The following is a 24,261-nucleotide window of genomic DNA, read 5'->3' on the forward strand; positions in this document are numbered from 1 at the left end:
CCAGAGAACAACTAGGCGAAGAACTTAAACAATGGAAGGAAAACATTGAGAGATCTTTAAATCTATCTCGAGTAAATTTGCGTTCCACGCAGGAAATGAACCCATAACAAGATCTATCAATGAAGCCACATTATTTAACCGATCAAGTACAGAAAGGGACATCAATGCACACATTCGTTTTTGCAATCAACATCAATCACAACACTATGAGGGTAGTCATAATGACTGTAATTGTAAAAGCAATACTGAGGAGAAAATGCTGAAACAACGTCAATTCCAGATCTACAACCCAGACAAGAAAAATGTTCATCCCGTAGTGTTTATAAGAAGTTTTAGGAGAGTATTGCCAAAAAATTGGAGTGAGTGGCAAAAGGTTAGTTTCGTGACCGGTTATATTCAGGGGTCAGGAGCTATATGGGCATCTGATATGATATCAACTTGGGACACATATGAAGATTTTGAACGAGCATTTTTATCCAAATACTGGTCTGAAGGAGTACAAGAACGTTTAAGGCAGGAGGTATTATACCCAGAACCTTTTTCCTTTTCATGTGGGTCTTTAAAGAAATACTTTGAGAAATATATAAACAAATCGTGATATTGGGATAAGCCTATGCCTCTACAAGACGTGATTGGCATATTAAAATCTCGACTTCCGGCCAGCATCAGAAATAGAATGCTGTATATTAATGAGCATGACCTTGACTCTTTCATGACTACGCTTGACACTATTGATATGATCGAGGAAGATGAACATCGGCCAAGACAACCGGTTATGCAGAGGAGAGCGATTGATGCGCTAAACGCAAACCGGAATGGAAACGGATTTAATAATTATTATACTAGGAATAGACAGAGATTCAACGAAAACAATTGCAACGTAAATGGAAATTTCAATAACAGTGCTGTGAGCGGCAGGTTCAGAGACAATCGAACAGGCCGCAGATACAACCCAATGTTTGGAAATGCAAGAGATTATCAGAACCAGCAGTTTTCGAACAATAAAAATGCATACAGAAATTATAAGCCTCGATTTGAAGCAAATAACACAACCAGTCATAACAGAAGTAGTAGATGATTCAAGAGGAAATAATAATCAACATTTAAACTGAAGAGGGCCGCTTTATGCTCCGTAAAGTCGGCCAGGGAATACAAAAGGGGCAAACCTGTTTTAAACGAAATTAATTCCGTGGCAATTTTGAGATATAATGAAGACGAATTAATGACAGATGAATTGACGAGAGACTTAGAGGCCTGTGTAGTCGAAGACAAAAGGGTTCCTGTGTCTGAGATCCTCACAGACGTGGGAGGAATTTTAACCAATGTTGTATTGGACACAGCTTCATCTACAGACGTAGTATCCGGTACTTTGTTTCGCAGAATTAGTAAAATTAAGAAAATCCCTGTTCTACCAGTACAAAATTGCCGAGTTATAGGTGCAGTGGAAGCAAAATCCCGGAACGTTAAGATACAAACGCTTATAGAGATAACATTGGGAAATGTAGCTAAACAATGCACATTACTTGTAGTGGAAAAGTTGTTAGTAGATTGTATTCTTGGCATTGGAACTTTGCAATCCTGCAATTGCAAGTTGGACTTGGTAGAAGGAAAAGTGCATTTTAAAATCGAAGATCAATTTGTTACACTGATCTTAATGAGAAAGGAGGTAGTGTATGAGCGATATTTCCGTGGTGCTGCTGTGCAGTTGATTTGCGCTGAAAATAATAATATGTACCGACTACCGATCAAGTCAATTCAAGCAGAGGATTTCAGACAAACAGTCGAACAGAAGATTGCTGAGTCAGATTGCCTAACGGATAGTCAGAGGGAACAATTATTCAATATATTAACAGAATATGAGTCAGTTTTCGATAAAAAGCCCGGAATTATTAAAGGATATGTTTGTACATTACAGATTAAGCCCCATAAGTCATTTTGTCGCACACACTACCCCATTCCCTGGCGATTAAAATAACCAGTTCAGGAAGAGATACAAAAATTGTTAAATTGGAATCTTATTGAACCGTCGAACAGCCCATATTGTTCTCCGCTGCTTGTTGAACCAAAGCCAGGAGGAAAAGTTCGATTGGTATTAGATGCAAGGGAAATTAACAAAATTATAGTACCTGTGTGCACACATCCGGAAAACATTGATGAGTTAACACAGCAATTTCAAGATGTATCCTATTTAACCAGTACTGATTTGAGAAGTTCGTTCTGGCAAGTCCAGTTAGACAAGGACTCAAGAAAATGTACTGCTTTTATATATGGAGGGAGAAGCTATCAGTTCAAGGTCGTTCCGTTTGGTCTCAATATAAGCTCTGGAGTTTTTATTTCTGCATTGGACTATGCCCTTGGACCAGGATTACATAGTCGAATAACAATTTTTATGGATGATTTATTAATTGCCTCTAAAACTTGGGAGGAACATGTACAACTTATTATCGGGATTTTTGCTGTGTTCAAACAAACTGGTATAACTGCAAATCTAAAAAAATCCCAATTTTCTCTACAGGGAATTAAATTCTTAGGACATATGATTAATGCAAAAGGCATTCTTCCAACAGAAGCGAAGATTAGTGCAATAAAAAATTTTCCAACTCCAGGAAACAGAAGACAACTGGAAGGCTTTATAGGCTTGGCTTCATTTTTTCGTCGATTTATTAAAACTCAAGCAATGAACTCTGAAGCACTAAACCGGCTCCTGAGGAAAGATGTACCATGGCACTGGTCTAATGATTGTGAAAAGGCTTTTTGTGAAACTAAGGATCAACTGATAAATGCTCCATTATTATATCACCCTGATATGAATGTCGGATTCTGTTTAGCCACTGATTCATCAGATGTGGGATTAGGATCTTGTTTATTTCAAATTAGGTATATCGATGGTGTAAAAACCTTTTGTCCAATTGCATTTGCTAGCAGAGTTTTATCCACCTGTGAAAGAGCATATACCACTACGGAATTGGAAGCTTTAGCAGTTATTTGGTCTTTGAAAAGGTTTAATTATTATGTATATGGCTCAAGGATAACCGTTTATTGTGACCACCAATCACTAGCCTTTTACAAACTTGTAAGTTGCTGCATCCTCGCTTGTCAAGGTGGATGCTGGCGCTGCAAGAATATCAGTTTCAAATTATTCATGTAGCCGGAAAAGAAAATATTATAGCTGACGTGTTGCCAAGATCTCCAGAAGGAATAACACCTGAAATGGATGTAAATAATAAGACAGAATTTCCAGTGCTTCTTCTTCAAGAAAATAAGTACAAGTTATATTATATTCATTTATGTAAGACAATGGATCAGCTTCAGAAGAAGGATCGGCGATGTAATGCTATAATACGACAATTCAATCAACAAAATCCTACGGTCAATTTGGAATACTACTGGCTTGTGGATAATATTTTATTTTTTAAATCTGGGAAGGCTGAGAATCCAAAGTGGTGTGTCTGCATACCCGAAGAATATGAAGAACGATTAATTTGGTTTACACATTTGACCTGGGGTCATGTTGGTGTTGTGAAGTGTGCTAATAAGATTAGATATTATTGTTAGTTCCCAAATATAAGGCGAAAAGTGCACAAAGTCATACAGAAATGTGTTCTGTGTCAAAAGGCTAAGCCGGACAACAAGGGAAATAAAATTGCGCTTCACTCAATAATACCTGAAGCACTGAGATCACTTACATTATGGGATATTTTTGGACCACTTCCTAGAGCCAGAGGTGGTGTTAAGTACATTATTGGATTCTTTGATGTGTTTACAAAATATGTTAAACTATATCCTATAAAATCAGCAACTGCAAAAGCTGCCACAGTAAAGTTTGTAAATGACTACATTCCTCATGCAGCGATTCCAAAATCTATAATCTCCGGCAACGCGAAGATATTTACTGGATATTTATGGAGAGAATTAGTATCACAACTACGAATAAAACAGGTATTTACATCTTGCTGCCATCCACAAGGGAATTTAATTGAATGTGTTTCCCGAGAACTAAACAGATTCATGAGAACATACTGTCATTATAATCAAACTACCTGGATAAACTATTTGACCGAGTTTGAAGAGATTTATAATAATTTACCACATAGTTCTACAAACTTTACCCTGAATGAACTGATGTTCAGAGATAAAGAAAGAAACTTTTGGGTAGATAGCTTGCCTAAACTCGAGGACACCAAAATGTCATGGGAAGAAAAAATTCGCAATGCTCTCATTAATATTACGGAGAAAGCAAGACAGCAAAAGGAAATCCGTGATAGAATCATCAAACGAATTCAGACTTTCAATATCAGACAGAAAATTCTTTTAAGAAGACACATCAAGTCATCAAGGTTGAAGAAGACCATCAGAAAATGGAATCTAATTTATACAGGTCCATATATAATAGTTGATATACCGAATCCTGGTGTGTATTTATTAGCATATCCGGATTCTGGAAGAATAAAAGGATTATTTCCCCATGTAGACCTAAAGAGGTACTTTTAAGGAAAGTGTTTCAAATTAAATGAAAAGTCTGTATGAAGTATTTGGGTGTTGAAAAAAAAATTGAAGTGTGAAGGACAGTATGCCTCAGCTACTGTGATAGGTTAAATGACAGCATGCCAAGCATCTGTGATAGTTTAATGAACAGTAAGCGATTGCTTCTGTGATAGTATAGGAATATTTAGAAAAGTAAGTGGAACTGTAGCTATTACTGCTGTGAAGACTTACGGCTTATCTGTCTACACGATGATCACCAAAGAAGCTTGTGCGTGTGAAATAATATACATTCAGGAAGTGTTAATCTACAGTGATAATAAGTTTACTGAAAGTATATGATCGAATACGGCGCTTGCGTGTGAAGTTAGTGTTTGTAAAGTGACAGTTCACAGGAGAACAAATGAACCGCGTTAGGAAATTAGAATCGATTGCAACTGTCCACAGACATAAAGACTCGCTGGTTTTTTTTGGCGCGAACTAAATTCTATTCAAGAGAGTTTAATTAACTAGCTTAGTGTGTGTTTATAAAATTAGAGTTAATAAAAAAGTTCTTCATTAAATTTATATTTATGTGTCATTTTCCAGTTGGATTTGTTTATTGTTATATTGCATTCATATATGTTCATGAGAAAATGCGGCAATCGGAGTATAAAAGAGAAAAATTTGATCGTCAATCACTACTAACAAAGATTAATTTCAGCTGGAGAGGTCATGCAGCGAGATTTAATTAAACGTTCTCTTCCAGCAGAATTTCATAGTAATCATAATGAATAAGATATAATTTTTTTGGAAATTGTCTCAAATAATAAAGTTTTTAATATTCTGACATGCTATCCACATTCGTACTTGAAACCAAATTAGGAAAGATTCAGATCTACTTCCACCTGGAAAAGCCAACGAAACAAAAAAAAAAAAATTAAAACCAGGATTAGAAACTTTCGGCTTACTCAAGAAGATGACTGAAATTATCCATCTTCTCAAAAATTGTTTTCCGATCTGGAGCTGTGATATTGTGCAACTACAGTATCGATTAAGACACCAAGGTGTGGAAAGTATAAGACGAATGGATTTTCCCATTCTTCAGATGGGAGACTGGATGGATCAGGTCCATATTTGAGTTCAAAATGAATCTGGAGAAATTCGACTAACCCTTCTCTTACAGGAATCTTTAATAGTTGACCATTCCTTAGACGAATTTCGGTTGTTTAATGCCACAATTCTGAGGACCTGTTCTTGAGGTTCCTTCTGGCCACTCAAATCCGTTACGTCTCCTGTCCAGTACGCCAATGTGATGCCTGTCCTCTGTGCCATGTTCCTGTTCGATCAGTTTCACTGCAGTTCAGCAAGACATCGATGAAGAAAATTTTTCAGAAGATTGTAAAAATTTGCATGTGTAAAGATTTTTTTTTTTTTGCTATGAGGCAGATTTTATCTTTCCTATGAACTCTAGAATATCTCTCAAATTTCTAAATTATTCTGTCTTTCCTATCACCTGTGATACCTCGTTGGGATCTAAGCCTCCAGGTTTGCCGGGGTTTCCCTGTGAAGGCCAGTTCACGAATAGGTAGACCTGATTAACAACTATATAAGTCCATCTTCCCTGGTTGTGTGCGTGGGATGCGGGTATGCCCCAGTACACGTGAAAGCAACAACTAGGTATCTAGGTAACGAAGATTGGTTTTACCTATACCAAATCTCTTTCAATTCTTGTAATCAAAAAATCTTACTAACTTCTTAAAATTTATAGGAACGTATGTTCCACAAATTCTAACGAGTTAGCTAAGCCAATAGTTAGCTCGCAAAGTGGATACATATCAACTTTGCTCGCTGCGAGGCGGTCTCTCTGCTATATTTTCAGAAATTTTATAAATTTTATAACTCAGTACATATCTCGAAATATCTCTTCTTATCTTACCGATTCCTAATATTTAATATACGATGATTATCAATGCAAAGTAGTTTCAAGCCCTATTATTCCTTGGAGCGTCCATTTACTCCATGGAATACCTTCTCTGCTATCTACATATGTTTTCTCTTATGAAAAGAATGAAAGAGTGCTGGCAGATTAGCGGTGAAAGAACGAAGATGTATATGTATGTACTGTTGAGCTAGTCGCCATCTTGATGAGATTCTGTATGAGAAGGAATTTAATACATGAACTAAACTAAAGTAAGTGTGTTCGCGTATTATTTAACTCATTATTATTGACAGTGTCTGCTTACTACGCTGTGTTGCACGGGATCAGTGGGGAATGTCTGATTTACACTGGAGGAACCTGCTGTTTTGTATGCTCAAGATATCCAGTTTATTACTTCAAATAAATAGGCCAACACGGTCTTACCAGCAGATCTCCGGTCTTCCCCATGTGATCACCGAAAGTTAATAATTATTACAAATGTTTTTAGGAGATCGACTGACAATTTTCGTCGTACCGAGACTTCGAAATTGCTCCACTGCCTTATGGAATTTAAGTTAAGCTCAGTTTAATCAGGATAGAACGGTATTGGACTGTGTGAATGTGATAAGCCTGCTTTGTGAATGAAAATTCCCTTAATATACGCATGTTTTTTACTATCCTGATCAGTGAAGCTAAATCAGGCCGGTGTGAGAGAGGTTTTCAAATTTTAGATCCCGCAAAAATATTAAACACTGTATGTGGTATATAAAGTAAAGTATCCCCACCCAACACGGATTGAAAATGGCATTCCTGGCAGTGAGCACAACAGGAACACAAGCACTTGGTTTGACCTTGAGATATTTGAAGAGTGCTTCAATTTGTTTGTAAGCTGAGCGGTAGAAAAGTACTCATTGGAGACAGCCTCTAAAGTCATTTTTCTCTTTATGTTATTCACTTGTGTGAAGAGAACTAACCTGACTGCATTTTACTTCCACCAAATACCATCCACATTTGCCAACCACTTGCGTAGCCTCCTTCTATCCACTAAAAGGAGACTGGAGAAAGTGCTTAGTGAATGGAAAGTGAAAAACAGAGGAATCTTGCATAAGTATGAGTTTCTGAAGATGCTGAAGAAGACCTTCGAGGAAGTGGGTATTCACCCAACATCCAACGCTATGATACAATTCACAGGATGTGGCATTGTTCTTCTAATTAGAGAAGCTGTCCTTAAGAAACTGCAGAATCTCTGAAGAATTGGAATGATGGTGGAGTGACATTGGTGGGACACCTAAAGCAACTAAGGAAGGTGACCACCGGAAGTACAAAGAAACACCCAAGACAAAAACGTCTCAATGTTGCAGCTGGCAAAGAAATAGTGGTTCGCGATCTCACAGAGTCAGATGATGATATGTAATCAGGATCGTCAGACGACAATCAGTGGCATTCTGATTTGGAGCTAATTGTCGAGGATGATGCTAGTAGTTCTAGTGTCATAAATTATGGTGGAACTACTGAAGAAGTTGAAAACTGTAGTTCTTACAAGAGTGGTGAATTTGGTATCATTTTGCACCAGTAGCGGGAACAGAAATTATATAGGAAGTAGTTCAGATGGCAGAGAGTGACACAGAAATCACCTATTTAAGGAAAAGAGGATCCAAGAAGGTTTAGTTACAGATGATCCTGCTGTATTCAAGACTATTATCAAGCAAACTGAAATAAAATAAATTCGAAGCCAAAGGCCATCAGTCATGGATGCTACATTTTCCCAGACATTGGAATTTCACAGATTAAATGACAATTCCGTATAATGTGAGGTATTTTTTTGTATAATGACTAGTTTTAAGAAAAATACAATGTTCTGTTTGTTCATTTACATACATGTTAGGTCCCTGAGGATCACCCTCTATTATTTTAAAAATGAGTATAAACATAGTCTACTGTACCTTTAGAGCAATTTTAATTTAAAAGTTGATCGGTATCACCTCATTACCTGGGTGAAGTCTTTATAGGTCTTTAATAAAGTAGTGATCGACTTCTTTGGTTTCCCGCTTATAACTCAGAAACGACACAATTTGCGGCAAAGTTGTATTTGTGAAAGAGGTTCAAATTTTCCACAAAATAGATGTCAATGATCTTTACCATCAGATCACCTGTATGGCGTGTAGCACATGTTGACGTTATCATAATTGCATAACTGGAGTTGGGCCATTTCGGGAATTACCCCCATGCCCTCACCACACTTTGTTGCACATCCATTGCCAAGTTACATCTTCCAATAGTGTCATAATGCTGTTGGGATGGTTGTTAGTTGATACTTGCCGTAGTGGTGGGATATGTTGTTTGTGAGATGTCAATAAACGCCTCACTGGCAGGGGGGAGGCCGGTCCTTTCTGATGGTCTCCTGTGCCAGCAGTTGTTTACGAGTTCGCCCATGGACCCTTGCTTAGAACATATTTGCAGTTGGAAAATTCAATTTAAATGTATAGATTTTTTATGTATAGAAATGTATATGTGTATAACATAATGAGTTCAAGTTAGAAGTGTTCTCTATGTGACGGTGTACTGGATGATGGGAGGAAAGTGTCATCATTTAGCTAGGTTCACACAAGCAGCTGATGCGGCGCCACTACTTGTGGCTTTCTGTGGAGTCAGCATGAGCTACCGTTCACACAGGATGGCACAAATTCTACGAAGTTGGACGGCTTTCAGTATGGCATCAATTGAAATTACATGGACTGGAATCAGTGCTATAGTGCAGATTATGGCGTTAGTGCTGTGACAAGAGTTAAATACAAGGAAGACGAAGCCCAAAAGCTGGATTTGAAAATAGATTTCGTGCAGGGATAAATCAGCGTCCACAAACACATTTATAAAAAAAAATAACACTGAGAGACGAACATGCTGTCTGCTATGGAAAACTAACCAACAGCTGGCGTCATCCACAGACAAGCCACTCATTCAAGATTTTAGATTCTTCTTGTATGCGATAAGGTAGGCATTTCGAATAACAGCTGCCCCATCACACTCAGGGGCTATTTCCTCGAAATAATCCACAATTTTTACAGTACTTGGCCTCACAATTGACGAAGTTTATATGATACGATTTTTTGGTTACATATTAAGTTTGTTTATTTATTCATCCAAAAATGTTTTGAGATTATGGGGTACATCACTGGTTTACAAACATTGTGACCGTATGCGTGCTCACACATACACACACACACACACACACACACACACACACACATATATATATATATATATATATATATATATATATATATATATATATATATATATATATATATATATATACAGGGTGTTTCACTAAATGTGTTTGCCTCTGTAAGTTACGAAGTAATAGTCGACGGAAATATTTATTGCTGTAGCTTACCATAAGAAATGTTACACTGTCTGCAGAGCTATGAACATAGTTTATTGTGTTATTATCCAAAGAGTTACAGCAAAAAGATACAATTTTTTTAAATGGATCAATAGTTGTTTCTATCATGCACTGGTATCAGTAACACCATCTGTGTATACATCAATTTAAATTACATTCCTATCACTTATAGGTTGGGAGCTACAACCCTTCAATGTTTCAGAGGCAGATACCACACACACTGCCAATAACGCAATGCTCCTTCTAAATGTGGTGCCGACGAGTTGTAACGACGGCGGCCGGTGTCACGGAACGAGAAGCTTCCTCGATGCGCTGTTATACTGCCGATGTCGCCGCACACGTCTGTATACCCGACAGTTCGAGCCACACAAACAAATGGGTCTCAATATACCACATATACTGACATCGGATGAAGATGGCATACACGAACAACGAGTACGTTGACATGTTGCTGATGCTCGGCGAATGCCCACAGGATGCCACCGAAGCAGTCATGGGGTACGCCATGAGATATTTTCTTTCTACGTGCCAAACAACAGGCAGTTTGCTAATGCGTCGCAGTAATAGATGAAGAACTGCAAGAAGTGAGGAGACGGAGGTGTTTGTTTTAGCTTCAGTACACCACGATCCTCATGTCAGATTACGAGCCGTTGCTGCAGTAGCTAGTGTGTCTCACATCTGTGTGGCGTACAGTACACGGCCACAGGTTTCACCCGTACCGCCTGTCACTGACCCAGGATCTGCATGGGAACGATTTCCGTGCAAAAGTTACTTTCTGTGAATGGGCCATGCGTAATTTCACGCTGCAGTCCTTACAAGGTGATCTGATGAGTCCACATTAACAAATTATGGTGCAGTTAATCGTCATAACGTGCACCACTGGGCCGCAGACAATCCTCAGTGGGTACGACCTGTCGAACATCAACGTAGATGGTCTATTAATGGATGATTTGGAATCCTTGGGGATAAAATCATCGGTGCACACTACTTCCCAGGTACATTGACAGGTGAGTTATATCGCGCGTTTATAGTCGACAGTTTGGGTGGCCTCCTTAAACATGTGTGATGAAAGTCCATAAGAGGATGCAGCACAATGGTCACCCAGCCCATTCTGCACGTGCTGTTGCGGAAGAACTAAACAACAGGTTTGCAGGAAGGTGGTTGGGGCGCCATGGTCCTCATTGAAGGTCCGCCAGGTCACCTGATTTAGACCCATTGGATTTCTTTTTATGGGGATATCTAAAGGATTGGGTTTATGTCACTGAGCCCACATCCCCAGATGATCTAAAACGGGGCATCAAAGACGCATGTTGCTCCGTGACACCGGCGATGTTACATCTCGTCTGCAGATCCTTTAGAAGGCGCATTGCATTGTGCATTCAGGAGCATGGACACATATTTGAACATCTCATTTAAATCAACTTCCCACCGCCAGACTCACACATCACCCATCACACAGCCATATATTATGTACAGTGTATGGTATCTGCCCCTGAAACTTTGGAGGGTTGTAGTTCCCAAACTAAAAGTGATAGGAATGTAATTTAAATTGATGTATACACAGCTGGTGTTACTGATGCCAGTGCATGATAGAAACAACTATTGTTCCATTTAAAAAATGTATCTTTTTGCTGTAACTCTTTGGACAATAACACAATAAACTATGTTCATAGCTCTGCAGACAGTGTAACATTTCTTATGGTAAGCTACAGCAATAAATATTTCCGTCGACTATTACTTTGTAACTTACAGAGGCAAATACATTTAGTGAAACATGCACTGATACAGAAAATTAGACATAGGTTGTTGAACTTTTTTGTAGCATGTCGAAAGTTGCTCCTTTTATGTTGCATTCATGCATTTACATTACAACCGCAGTATGCCACCAGCTGTGGCGACTGTTTTGTTGTGTATGTGAACCTGGGGTTAGGACTGAAGCCAGGTCTAAAGAGTGTTCTTCAAACAAGTAAGAAGTGGAAGAATGGGTAGCTGCCCTTTTAAAGGTCAAAATTGTGTTTATGGTTCACCAACCATGCCGAAAAAAGTACTCTAACAAAACGTGAATTGCTGCAGAGACAAGACGGTTGTGACTGGTAGCAGCCGGAAGGAAACTCGATCTACTCAACTAGATTTTGAATTCAGAACGAACTATTTTTTGTGTCGGTCGGCTATTACGCCAGAATTTCTGACTCAACATATCAAGCACCCATCCAATCAGTGGGACCTAGTGGATTGCGTGTGTGAGCTGGGGCTACGAGAGACTTGCTAAGAGACAAAATTATGAATTAGGACCTCAGTAATACGTCAGATTGCGCCAGTTCCTGACTTGGTTGTGGCATCAGGGTTACGAGGAGCGACGATTTTTTGTATTCTTGATTTTTTTTAGATTAGCAGTGACTCAATGGCTCTTCAAAGGACATCATTGTTGACAATACAAGCTAATCACATGATAATTTCCTTGACGATCTCATGGCACAATGTTGGATTATTTCGTGACGCAACAAAACAACTGAACAGTGGTCTCCCTTCCTACTTGCGTGGCTCTTTCATTCTTTTATGGTACAGTAGCACTCAACCCTAGCTATCGCTGTCGTCGTCAGTTATTGCTGAGTTGACCCAACAGATAAAAGTTTTATTTGCTGGTGTACTGAAGGAACTGTGGAGTCAAGGTCATGATTAGTGTACTTTCGAATCCATGCAACAACGAGCTTTACAAGATATCGCCAAGAATGGGAAGCAGAGTACTAGGTAAAAGGTATGAATTACCATATTGGGGGTGAAGAAGCTGAGTGGTGCCGTGTGGTAATGGCTATGATACTATACTGTTGGAGGGTCGTGAGTTCAAAACTCACCTGGACTCTACTATTTTAATTTCTATATTCGGTTCGAGTTCATTGTAGAAGTATCCACAAATGTCAAGAATCAGTGTACTGGAATGTTCTGTAGCTGTATATATACTGTATGTGTTCTGGCCGGATACAGTTAACTACGCACTCCTGTATGTGTAAGTACTGAATAAACCTTCGTTAAGTGAAGTTAATGTTCGTCATTCCTCTAATTACACCTCCTTCTACGTGACATTATTCTGGTGGAGGCGCTGGGTATTGAAACTTGTGGTAGCGCACATTATCGACGACACAGTGGCTCCCGTCAGGCCACGACTGAGCCGCCGTTAACATGGCGAAAAACCCGAGTCCAAGCCATATTCAACAGATCCCAGTCTACCGGAGACAGAAAAAGAAGAGGACGTTACTATGACAGCAACTGTGTGCCACCACATGAGACATCCTTCCGGGTTCTCTGGTGACAATGGCCAAGATCCAACAAGTGGCTGAAGGTATATGAGCGTACAGTCAAATTTAACAAATGGGATGACACCGTGTGTTTGGATAACGTATTTTTCTACTTGGAGGGCACTGCCAAGCAATGGTATGAGAACAACAAGGAGAAGTTCACAAGCTGGGAAGTATTACAGGTGGAACTATGCAAGTATTTCGGCGACATACAACGACAAAGTGCAAGGCTGTAGATAAATTAAAGTGCAGGGCCCAGCGTCTAGGAGAAACTACAGCATCCTACTTTCAAGACGTCTTGGAGCTGTGTAAAATAGTGAATCCTAGACTGAAGGAGGAAGACAAGGTTGCACATCTCATGAAGGGTGTTGCTGAGGACATGTATCAAGCCCTACTCTTAGAGGAGGTTTCGACAGCAGACGACTTCACAAAATGGCGCCAGTATATCGAGGCAATGCATCAAAAAAGAATTACACACAAGAAGTTTGAACGGCTTAGAAAGGTCGTATCGATGTCTGTGATGGAGGATGCAACTGATTTCACAAGTGTTCTTCGTCAGATAGTGAGAGAGGAAGTTCAGAAGGCACTTTGATTGCATGGCGAGCAAAAAACCAAGACGCTTCAAGAGGTCATAAGGGAGGAAGTGGAACAGACATCGAACCCATCTCTCGTCCTTCATTTCCCTTTAAAACGGTGAAAAAGTCGAGACCTAGGCGGAGTTACGTTCCTATAATGCCACATGAGGAACCTGTTTGGGCACCAAGGAAGACTGACATCTGGAGGACATAGGATAACCAACCAGTAAAATACAGGGAGCGAAAGGCTATTTACAATTTGTACAGAAACCAGATGGCAGTTATAAGAGTCGAGGGACATGAAAGGGAAGCAGTGGTTGGAAAGGGAGTAAGACAGGGTTGTAGCCTCTCCCCGATGTTGTTCAATCTGTATTGAGCAAGCAGTAAAGGAAACAAAAGAAAAATTCGGAGTAGGTATTAAAATTCATGGAGAAGAAATAAAAACTTTGAGGTTCGCCGATGACATTGTAATTCTGTCAGAGACAGCAAAGGACTTGGAAGAGCAGTTGAATGGAATGGACAGTGTCTTGAAAGGAGGATATAAGATGAACATCAACAAAAGCAAAACAAGGATAATGGAATGTAGTCTAATTAAGTTGGGTGATGCTGAGGGAATTAGATTAGGAAATGAGGCACTTAAAGTAGTAAAGGAGTTTTGCTATTTGGGGAGCAAAATAACTGATGATGATCGAAGTAGAGAGGACATAAAATGTAGGCTGGCAATGGCAAGGAAAGCGTTTCTGAAGAAGAGAAATTTGTTAACATCGAGTAGTGATTTAAGTGTCAGGAAGTCATTTCTGAAAGTATTCGTATGGAGTGTAGCCATGTATGGAAGTGAAACATGGACGATAAATAGTTTGGACAAGAAGAGAATAGAAGCTTTCGAAATGTGGTGCTACAGAAGAATGCTGAAGATTAGATGGGTAGATCACATAACTAATGAGGAAGTATTGAATAGGATTGGGGAGAAGAGAAGTTTGTGGCACAACTTGACCAGAAGAAGGGATCGGTTGGTAGGACATGTTCTGAGGCATCAAGGGATCACCAATTTAGTATTGGAGGGCAGCGTGGAGGGTAAAAATCGTAGAGGGAGACCAAGAGATGAATACACTAAGCAGATTCAGAAGGATGTAGGTTGCAGTAGGTACTGGGAGATGAAAAAGCTTGCACAGGATAGAGTAGCATGGAGAGCTGCATCGAACCAGTCTCAGGACTGAAGACCACAACAACAACAACATGTTTCCACTGTGGACGACCGGGACATGTGGTGCGCTATTGTCGAGAAAGGCGGCGGATATTTGATGACACCCGCGCCAGAGGACAGCAGACCGATCTTAGACGAATCTAACTCCAGGATGGCGAAGATTAACAAGATGTGGGTGCAGGACGACGTAGGTCACCATCGCCGCAAGCTAACTGCTGGAGAGGACGCTCCCCAGCACGCCGATAAAGGTCTTCATCGCCGTTTAGAAGCTCCAGCCGATCACCTAGCGTCTGCAACCTGGAAAACTGAAGGGTGCGACCTTCCTTGCAGGTGAGGCCACCGAAGAGAAAAATTCTCCCCCGTCGATTACTACAAAAATGATAGGAAACTACGTCGATATCCTCATGGATGGCCGACCAACCCAAGCTCTTGTGGAGTCTGGAGCATCATATTCAGTCATTTCGGAGAAGTACCGTCGCCAGTTGCAGAAAACCGTGTTCATGGACAACATAACATCTCTGCTGAAGCTGGCTAATGGGAAATATGTAAACTCTACAGGAAGATGTACCATTCGTGTGGGTATAAGTGGCCATACACAGCCCTTAGAGCTCATCGTCTTACAAGAGTGTAGTCATGAAGTCATTCTCGGATGGGTCTTTTTGAAAGCTTCTCAGGCAATTATAGATTGTGGTCGCTCGAACATTATGCTAGACGAGATGAGATATTGTGGACAGGGAGATACTCATCCAAGTGTGTGGAGACATGTGTGCTGGATGCAGTGATCATTCCTGCAGTCAGTGCTAGAAAGGTAACTGTCACATCTCATGCCGTGCATCAACCCATGGATCTTGTAGTGGAATGTAAGAGAAGCATACCACTGAAGAATAATTTGGTCATTCTAGCCTCTGTCGTCTCGTTTAAGAACGGATTCTGTGAATTGTGGATAGTTAACTGTCGCCGAGAACCGCAGTTCCTTCAAAGACACATGTGCATAGCAAACGCTGAGCCGTTAATTGAAGAACAGCTGAGCGTCATAGAAACCTCCCATGCCGAGTCTGTGGGCGAAATTAGCGCTACCACTACGAGACAAGATCTTCTAGCTCGACTATCACCAGATCTCACTAAGGAACGACAGAAGAAGCTACTAGCTATTCTTCAAGAGTTCTCTGAATGCTTCAGTCCACAGGTGAAGAGCAAATTAGACAAATGGATGGTGAAGCACCGGATTAACACTGGAGACCATCAACCAATAAGCAGAGAGCAAACCGTGTGTCAGTAACGGAACGTCGAATAATTCGCGACGAGGTAGAGAAAATGATGAAGAATTACATCATTCAGCCTTCTCAGAGGCCATGGTCGTCACCAGTGGTCCTTGTCAGGAAGAAGGATGGCAGTTGGCGCTTTTGGGTTGGTTACAGGAAGCGTAATGAGATAACTAAAGAGGGCGTTTACTCTCTTCCATGAATTGACGATACACTAGATTGTCTGAAGGGGGCTAAGTTCTTCTCAACCATAGACATGTACTCAGGATACTGGCAAATCGAATTAGATGAGGCTGATCGTGAGAAAACTGCATTCATCACCCCTGAGGGCCTGTATTGGTTTAAGATAATGTCGTTGGGTTTGTGTAATGCCCCAGCAACTTTTGACATGTGATAGGTAATCTTCTAAGTCACCTGAAGTGGATGATGTGTCTTTGTTATTTAGATGATATTATAGTGTTCTCAGAGACATTTGACGAAAACATGAAAAGACTGAGGGCCATTCTTAAGTGTCTCCAGCAAGGTGGACTGAAACTTAATCCAGAAAGTGTCTCTTTGGAACAAAAGAAATCAAAATACTTGGACACCTTGTGTCAAACAAAGGTGTGCGGCCAGACCCAGAAAAGGTGAGATCTATACTGGACTTTCCTATTACTAAAAGTATTACAGATGTGACAAGCTTCCTCGGATTATGTTCTTATTATCATCATTTTATCAAAGACTTTTCTATCAAAGCCAGACCACTCCAAGAGTTGTTAAAAGCTGATGGTAAATTTATTTGGGGTGGTGCTCAACAAGATTCTTTCGATGTGCTGCGAAAAGCTCTGGCGACTGACCCTGTACTTGGTCTGTATGATGAGAGAGCACCTACAGGACTGCACACAGATGCCAGTGGGCATGGGCTCGGTGCTGTTTTGCTGCAAATTTCGGATGGAAAAGAGACGTTTATAGCATATGCTTCTAGGACACTTACAAAAGCCGAGAGAAACTACTCAGCTACAGAAAGAGAATGTCTTGCTGTGATCTGGACCATGTGCAGATTTCGACAGTTGTTACAGACCATCATTCACTTTGTTGGTTGCCAGGTCTTAAAGACCCAACAGGACGACTCGCCAGGTGGGCACTAGGTCTTAAAGAGTATGACATTACCATAGTGTACAAAAGTGGAAGAAAACACCAAGATGTCGACTGTCTCTCAAGAAACCCTGTGCAAGACCATCAAGATAGTGACTGTGTCGCTGCACTCCAGGATCTCTCTGCTGAGCAGAAGAAGGACGCCAAGATATCTCAAATTATGCTTGCCTTAAATCGGTCAGAGGATGTGAAAGGACAATTTAAGGTAGTTAATGGATTACTTTACAAGAAAAACTTTGATCCCTTTGGAAAGAGGTGGCTACCAGTGATTCCTAAACACATGTGCTTAGATGTTCTACAGAAATTCCCAGACACACCTGAGGCCAGATATTTAGGATTTATTAAGACCTACGAGATTTTTCTGGCCAGGTTTATTTAGGAGTGTCTGTCACTATGTGTCGCACGAGAGTGCCAGAGGAGAAAGGCAGTTCCTCAGAAACCGCATGGCCGGCTCATACCACTTCCACAAGCCGAAACGCCTTACCAACGTGTTGGGATTGATCTCCTTAGACGATTTCCAACGTCTGCTAGTGGCAATAGATGGATTATTGTTTGCACTGATTATCTGACACGCTATGCCGTTACAAAAGCCGTGAAAACAGCCGAAGCATCCGAGGTAGCCAGATTCATCGTAGAAGACATTGTATTAAAACACGTTGACCCAAGGTCGTTAATTACGGATCGAGGGAAAGTTTTTCAATCTAATCTTGTGACAGAGATAAACTGTCAGTGCAACATTAGTCATCACATGATGACTGCCTACCATCCGCAAACTAAAGGGCTTACTAACGCCTTAATAAGACGTTGTCCGACATGCTATCAATATTCGTCAATGTTGAGCAGAGCAACTGCGATGAGGAGCTACCTTTCGTGACGTTTGCCTACAACACCGCCAAACAAGACACTACAGGATTTACGCCATTTTTCCTGGTGCATGGGCGTGAGGCGACTACGACGTTGGACACTGTGTTTCCGTTACATCCTGATGACGTCGACGGCGACTACTTCGGCTAGGTGTTAACCAGGGCTGAGGAAGCTCGGCAGTTAGCTCGACTCCGCGCGCTGCAGGTTCAAGAAAACGATCGCCGAAGGTATGACGCGAGCCACCGACCTGTTGTCTACCAGCCTGGTGACATCGTCTGAATCTTCACTCCTGTTCGGAAGGCTGGTCTCTCTGAGAAGCTCCTCAGGCACTACGTTGGACCTTATAAGGTTCTAAGACAGTTGTCTGATGCTACTTATGAAGTTGAAGATTTCGACCCTGACACAAGACGACGAAAGATCAGAGATACGGTCCACGTCCTTGGTATGAAGCCCTACAAGGATCCTGCTACCTAGGGTAAATTCGAAGCTCTGGCAACACACAACAAGTGGAAAGGTGATGAAGAGCTTAGCGGCAAAAGAGGTTCTAAGAAGATCATCGCCAGGCTGAGCATCAGTCATCGGGAGTCGGAGTATGCAGGACCGATGACTTGTTCCTAGACTAGGACGACGTAACACAGAGATGCTGTTCTCGTAAGGAAGGAGCGATGTGGCGGAAGAAGCTGAATAGTACTGTGGTGTGGTGGTTATGATACTAAACTATTGACTTGTGAGTTCAAAATTCACCTGGACTGAACTATTTTAATGTCTATATTCGGTTCGAGTACATTCTAGAAGTATCCACAAATGAAAAGAATCAGTGTACTGGAATGTTCTGTAGCTGTATATATACTGTATTTGTTCTGGCTGGAGGCAGTTCGCTCCGTGCTCCTGTATGTGGAAGTGCTGAATAAATCTTCGTTAAGTGAAGTTAGTGTTCGTCATTCCTCTAATTACACCTTCTACATCTACATCTACATCCATACTCCGCAAGGGCGGAGGGTACCCTGAGTACCTCTATCGGTTCTCCCTTCTATTCCAGTCTCGTATTGCTCGTGGAAAGAAGGATTGTCGGTATGCTTCTGTGTGGGCTCTAATCTCTCTGATTTTATCCTCATGGTCTCTTCGCAAGATATACGTAGGAGGGAGCAATATACTGCTTGACTCTTCGGTGAAGGTATGTTCTCGAAACTTTAACAAAAGCCCGTACCGAGCTACTGAGCGTCTCTACTGCAGTGTCTTCCACTGGAGTTAATCTATCATCTCCGTAACGCTTTCGCGATTACTAAATGATCCTGTAACGAAGTGCGCTGCTCTCCATTGGATTTTCTCTATGTCTTCTATCAACCCTATCTGGTACGGATCCCAGACTGCTGAGCAGTATTCAAGCAGTGGGCGAACAAGCGTACTGTAACCTACTTCCTTTGTTTTCGGATTGCATTTCCTTAGGATTCTTCCAATGAATCTCAGTCTGGCATCTGCTTTACCGACGATCAACTTTATATGATCATTTCATTTTAAATCACTCCTAATACGTACCTTTTTCTATGTCGCATTATAGACTGTGGTGGATGCTTAGTTAAACTAAATGATTTCACTAATAAGTATTGATTTCGACTATAATACTGGTATTCTGTAACTGACAGTTCAAAATATGGCAATAGTTTCAAAGAAGTCTGTTGTAGATAAATATCTATGCGCCCACAAGACAGATATGCAGAAGTATGAAACTGAGAAATCTCATGTCTCGAAAACAGGAAAAAAGTACCCTCAAAGGAACAGTGGAAGTGAAACAAATTTGTGCAAATCATTAATGATACGTGGAAAGAAGAATGAGCTGCTAGTAGCTTCTCATGCAGCATTGCATAAAAGCCGTTGATCAACTAGGAATTCTAAATAAGATGAGTACAAAAAACACTGCAAGAAGTCACGGAACTAAATGCTGTGCTCTCGTCAAACATGTTATTGTACCATGTTTAATCGATGCTTCGTTGCATAACGTTGATAATGAGACCTATTCATTAGTTTTGGACGAGAGCACTGATGTGGGGGAAACAAAACATCTTTGTATTTGTGTGAGATATTACAGCAGGGTAAAATGGACGGTAACTGTAGGCTTTCTTGGTTTACTAGAGGTTGAGAAAAGAACGGCAATGGTTTTGTATGAAGCACTTAAGTTGTATCTGCAAAAGTTGTTCTTTGATGTAAATAAATTGGAGACGGTGGTAGCAATTTTCGTTGGGTACAAAATACGTAATAATTAAACCCAAGTAATTAAAGTACATTTCTCATTCAACTGACAAAGCTGCAACACAGACTTATGATGTGCTTCCTGTAAACCTAGATTTCATATGCAAAGAAATTTACAATTGGTTTCACTCCAGTCCTTACAGAAATTAGAATACCGAAAGTTAATTGAAATTCTTAGAAATGAGAAAGCGTTTCAAAGTTTCATACAGCTAAGCCAACCATGTAACTATGTAAATATAGTGTAGCATACATAATATTCGAACACTATTAAGAACTAAAAGTGCATTTACATACTGAGGTACACAAAGAAAAATGCTTTATGGTAAGAACACTAAATGAGATGTTAACTATGTTTATTTAACAGCTTTGAAACTTATTGTTCTTAGATAAAAACGTCAATTTTTATTTTTCAGCAGACAGACGTCGAAATTGGACTTGCCTTTGAAGATGTTTAAATGTTTATCATCTTACTTGCTAGAATGGTTCTGAAATCTATGTATTTTTGTGCAAAATGGTTTGCTAGCAATAATTAAATCTATGATAACAATCTAGCCTCCCTAGATAATAAAGATACTGCCCTAGGATCAGAATTTTAACTTGTGCTGTCAAAAAATTGAGCCTGAAGAGGGTAGGTTGCTTCAGTTGCAGATCAGAGCAACACCATGTATGAGGGCATTAATTTACCATCTCCTAGAAAGGTTTCCCACATATTTGAATCATTTTAAGAAACTATAATATTTCAGTCCTAAGATACACCTGTCACAAGCATTAAAAATGGATTTCAAAGGTTTGCCATTCATAGATATTTATACAACAAATGGAATGAATATTATTGAGAAGGTAACTGGGCTGCATTTTATGGATGCAATGTTTTGCCAACTCAGAAACAGAATGAAAACAGGAATACTTAATGCATTGTTACGAATTAAAGTCCAGCTCAATGATTTTGTGTGCACAAAAAAATATTTGAAGGATTCAGTAACTCAGTTTATTCAGTGGCTGTAAACAGCATACTCAAGAAGATGACAGTGATTATTAGCTATGCGTGAGAATTCATCCAGTAATTAAATTTGGTATAATGATCTATGAACCATGTTGTATTATGTCTTATAATTCTCAGATTAATAAATATGATAATTAAATTCCAGATTCTTGCCAGTCCATTTACAATATGCCTATATTTTGACTGGATTCATAGCTCAGTCCGTAATTGTTCCCAATTTCAATTTCCAGCTGGACTCGAGAAATATTTCCTTGTAGAAGAAGATTCCTCAGTACATGAAGTCTGGCAAGTGTTCATATGAGCGTCTTGGAGCGTGTGTTATCGGTTATTGAATAACCACCTAGTTCATGGAACTTATTTCAGGATTGTTGATGTTGAGTCATATGACAATTTAGTCTTCAATTAGCACAAGTAAATTAGCTGATTGAAAATGGAGATATTGTGGCTATTTTTATTTATAGAAAGATGGCGGTATCTTGGCTGTTTTTTGTTCATCAGTTGGCTACAGAAGAATGAAAAAATCTGGCAATCCTTTGTAGCAGATGCCCATTACCAAATTAAATGCATGAAGCTCCTGCACAGCAGCCCAAGGCAGACAGACGAAAAAAAAGGGGGTCCATATGTGGCCATAGCACATGGCATGGTGGCAGCTGTTGGACCCAACTCCTTCTTGTCACCACCGCAAATGGGCCTGGCCACATTTATCTCAAGAAGTATGGCTCTCACAAACTAGTTGATGTACTGTCCACAGTAATCATGGTACAGTGATTGGAATTCGATCCATTTGTGTCATTTCAAACTGTCTTCGACAATGCCGACTACCACACCCAAACACATATTGAAACCAGCAGTTTCCATTAAAGTTGGGAGGGAGTACCCATTTACCACACCACACAAAGTTAGCCGTATTTCATATTGTTGTTATTATAATTTCCCATTGCGAAATTTCATCATGACCTCATTACTGTAACAAACACTGTACAGTGGTTTCAACTCTAATTATTTACCAATAATACTTAAAGGATGCAACTTTCGCCATGCCCCAAAAAGTTCAACAACCTATATCTAATTTTCTGTATCAGTGTGTGTGTGTGTGTGTGTGTGTGTGTGTGTGTGTGTGTGTGTGTGTGTGTGTGTGAAGGCGCTCGCACAAGGACACAATGTTTGTAAACCAGTGATGTACCCCATAATCTTAAAAGACTTTTGGGTGAATAAATAAACAAAATAAATATGTACCCTAAAAATCGAATCATATAAACTTCACGATTTGTGAGGCCAAGCACTGTAAAAATTGTGGATTATATGTGGGAAATAGCCCCTGAGTGTGATGGGGCCACTATTATTCGAAATTACAACCTCATTGCATACAAGAAGATACTAAAATCTTGAACGAATGGCTTGTCTGTGGATGATATTCACATGCCAGCTGTTGGTTAGTTTTCCATAGCAGACAGCACACTCGTCTCTCGGTGTTATTTTTTTCTTTTTATAAATGTGTTTGTGGATGCTGCTTTATCTTTGCACGAAATCTATTTTCAGATCCAGCTTTTGGGCTTCATCTTCCTTGTATTTAACTCTTGCACTAACGCCATAACCTGCACTATAGCACTGATTCCTGTCCACGTGATTTCATTTGATGCCATACTGAAAGCCGTCCAACTTCGTAGAATTTGTGCCATCCTGTGTGAACGGTAGCTCACGGTGACTCCGCAGAAAGCCACAAGTAGTGGCGCCACATCAGCTGCTTGTGTGAACCTAGCTAAATGATGACACTTTCCTCCCATTATCCAGTACACCGCCACATAGAGCACACTTCTAACTTGAACTCATTATGTTATACACATATACATTTCTATACATAAAAAAATCTATACATTTAAATTGAATTTTCCAACTGCAAATATGTTCTGAGCAAGGTTCTATGGGCGAACTCGTAAACAACTGCTGGCGCAGGAGACCATGAGAAAGGACCGGCCTCCCCCCTGCCAGTGAGGCGTTTATTGACATCTCACAAACAACATATCCCACCACTACGGCAAGTATCAACTAACAACTATTCCAACTGCATTATGACACTATTGGAAGATGGAACTTGGCAATGGATGTGCAACAAAGTGTGGTGAGGGCATGGGGGTAATTCCCAAGATGGCCCATCTCCAGTTCTGCAGTTATGCTAACGTCAACAGGTGCTACACGCAATACAGGTGATCTGATGGAAAAGGTCACTGACATCTATTGTGTGGAAAATTTGATCCTCTTTCACAAATAGTCAACTTTGTACATGCCGAAATTTGGTGGGGCTTGGAAAATTCAGGTTTAGCGGCCTCGAAAACGTATGGAAAGTTCTTCATACGTATCCACAAAATTTTTCGTTATTTGGATCTTGTGAGCACCACTTGACTGGACTATGCTATAATTAATCACATCTATACATCTTTGAAAATTGACTGTGCAATCATACTTCAACTCGGTTAGTGGGCAAACTAGAGGGTCGTTGCGAAGCAAAATTATGAACTCCATTTCTTACCTTCATGTGATCGCTCTAAGCTTGTTGACACCAGTGCCTACCATTTTAAATTGTATATTACATCACTGAGGATGGTCACTAAGTGACCGAAATTCGATTTTGCGGTTAATAAAACAAAAAAAATACGACCAATGCTGTCTCTCCTTCTAAGTATATCCATTATCTGGTCGTGGTGCACAAGACACTACACAGAGTCGCCAATCAATAAAATTTTCTAGGTATGTTGCACTGTAGTTCCTTTTCCCCTCCCTGCTCATTTTCTTTAAGTACTTTCGCAGCATGAATGACTCCACTCCGCAAAATACAAGAATTCAATTGTTAGACCAGTACTCGTCCATACGAAAAACTTCAGCCTTCGCAAATACAC

This window comes from Schistocerca piceifrons, chromosome 1 (genome assembly GCF_021461385.2).
Source record: "Schistocerca piceifrons isolate TAMUIC-IGC-003096 chromosome 1, iqSchPice1.1, whole genome shotgun sequence".
In the NCBI taxonomy this organism is placed as follows: domain Eukaryota; kingdom Metazoa; phylum Arthropoda; class Insecta; order Orthoptera; family Acrididae; genus Schistocerca; species Schistocerca piceifrons.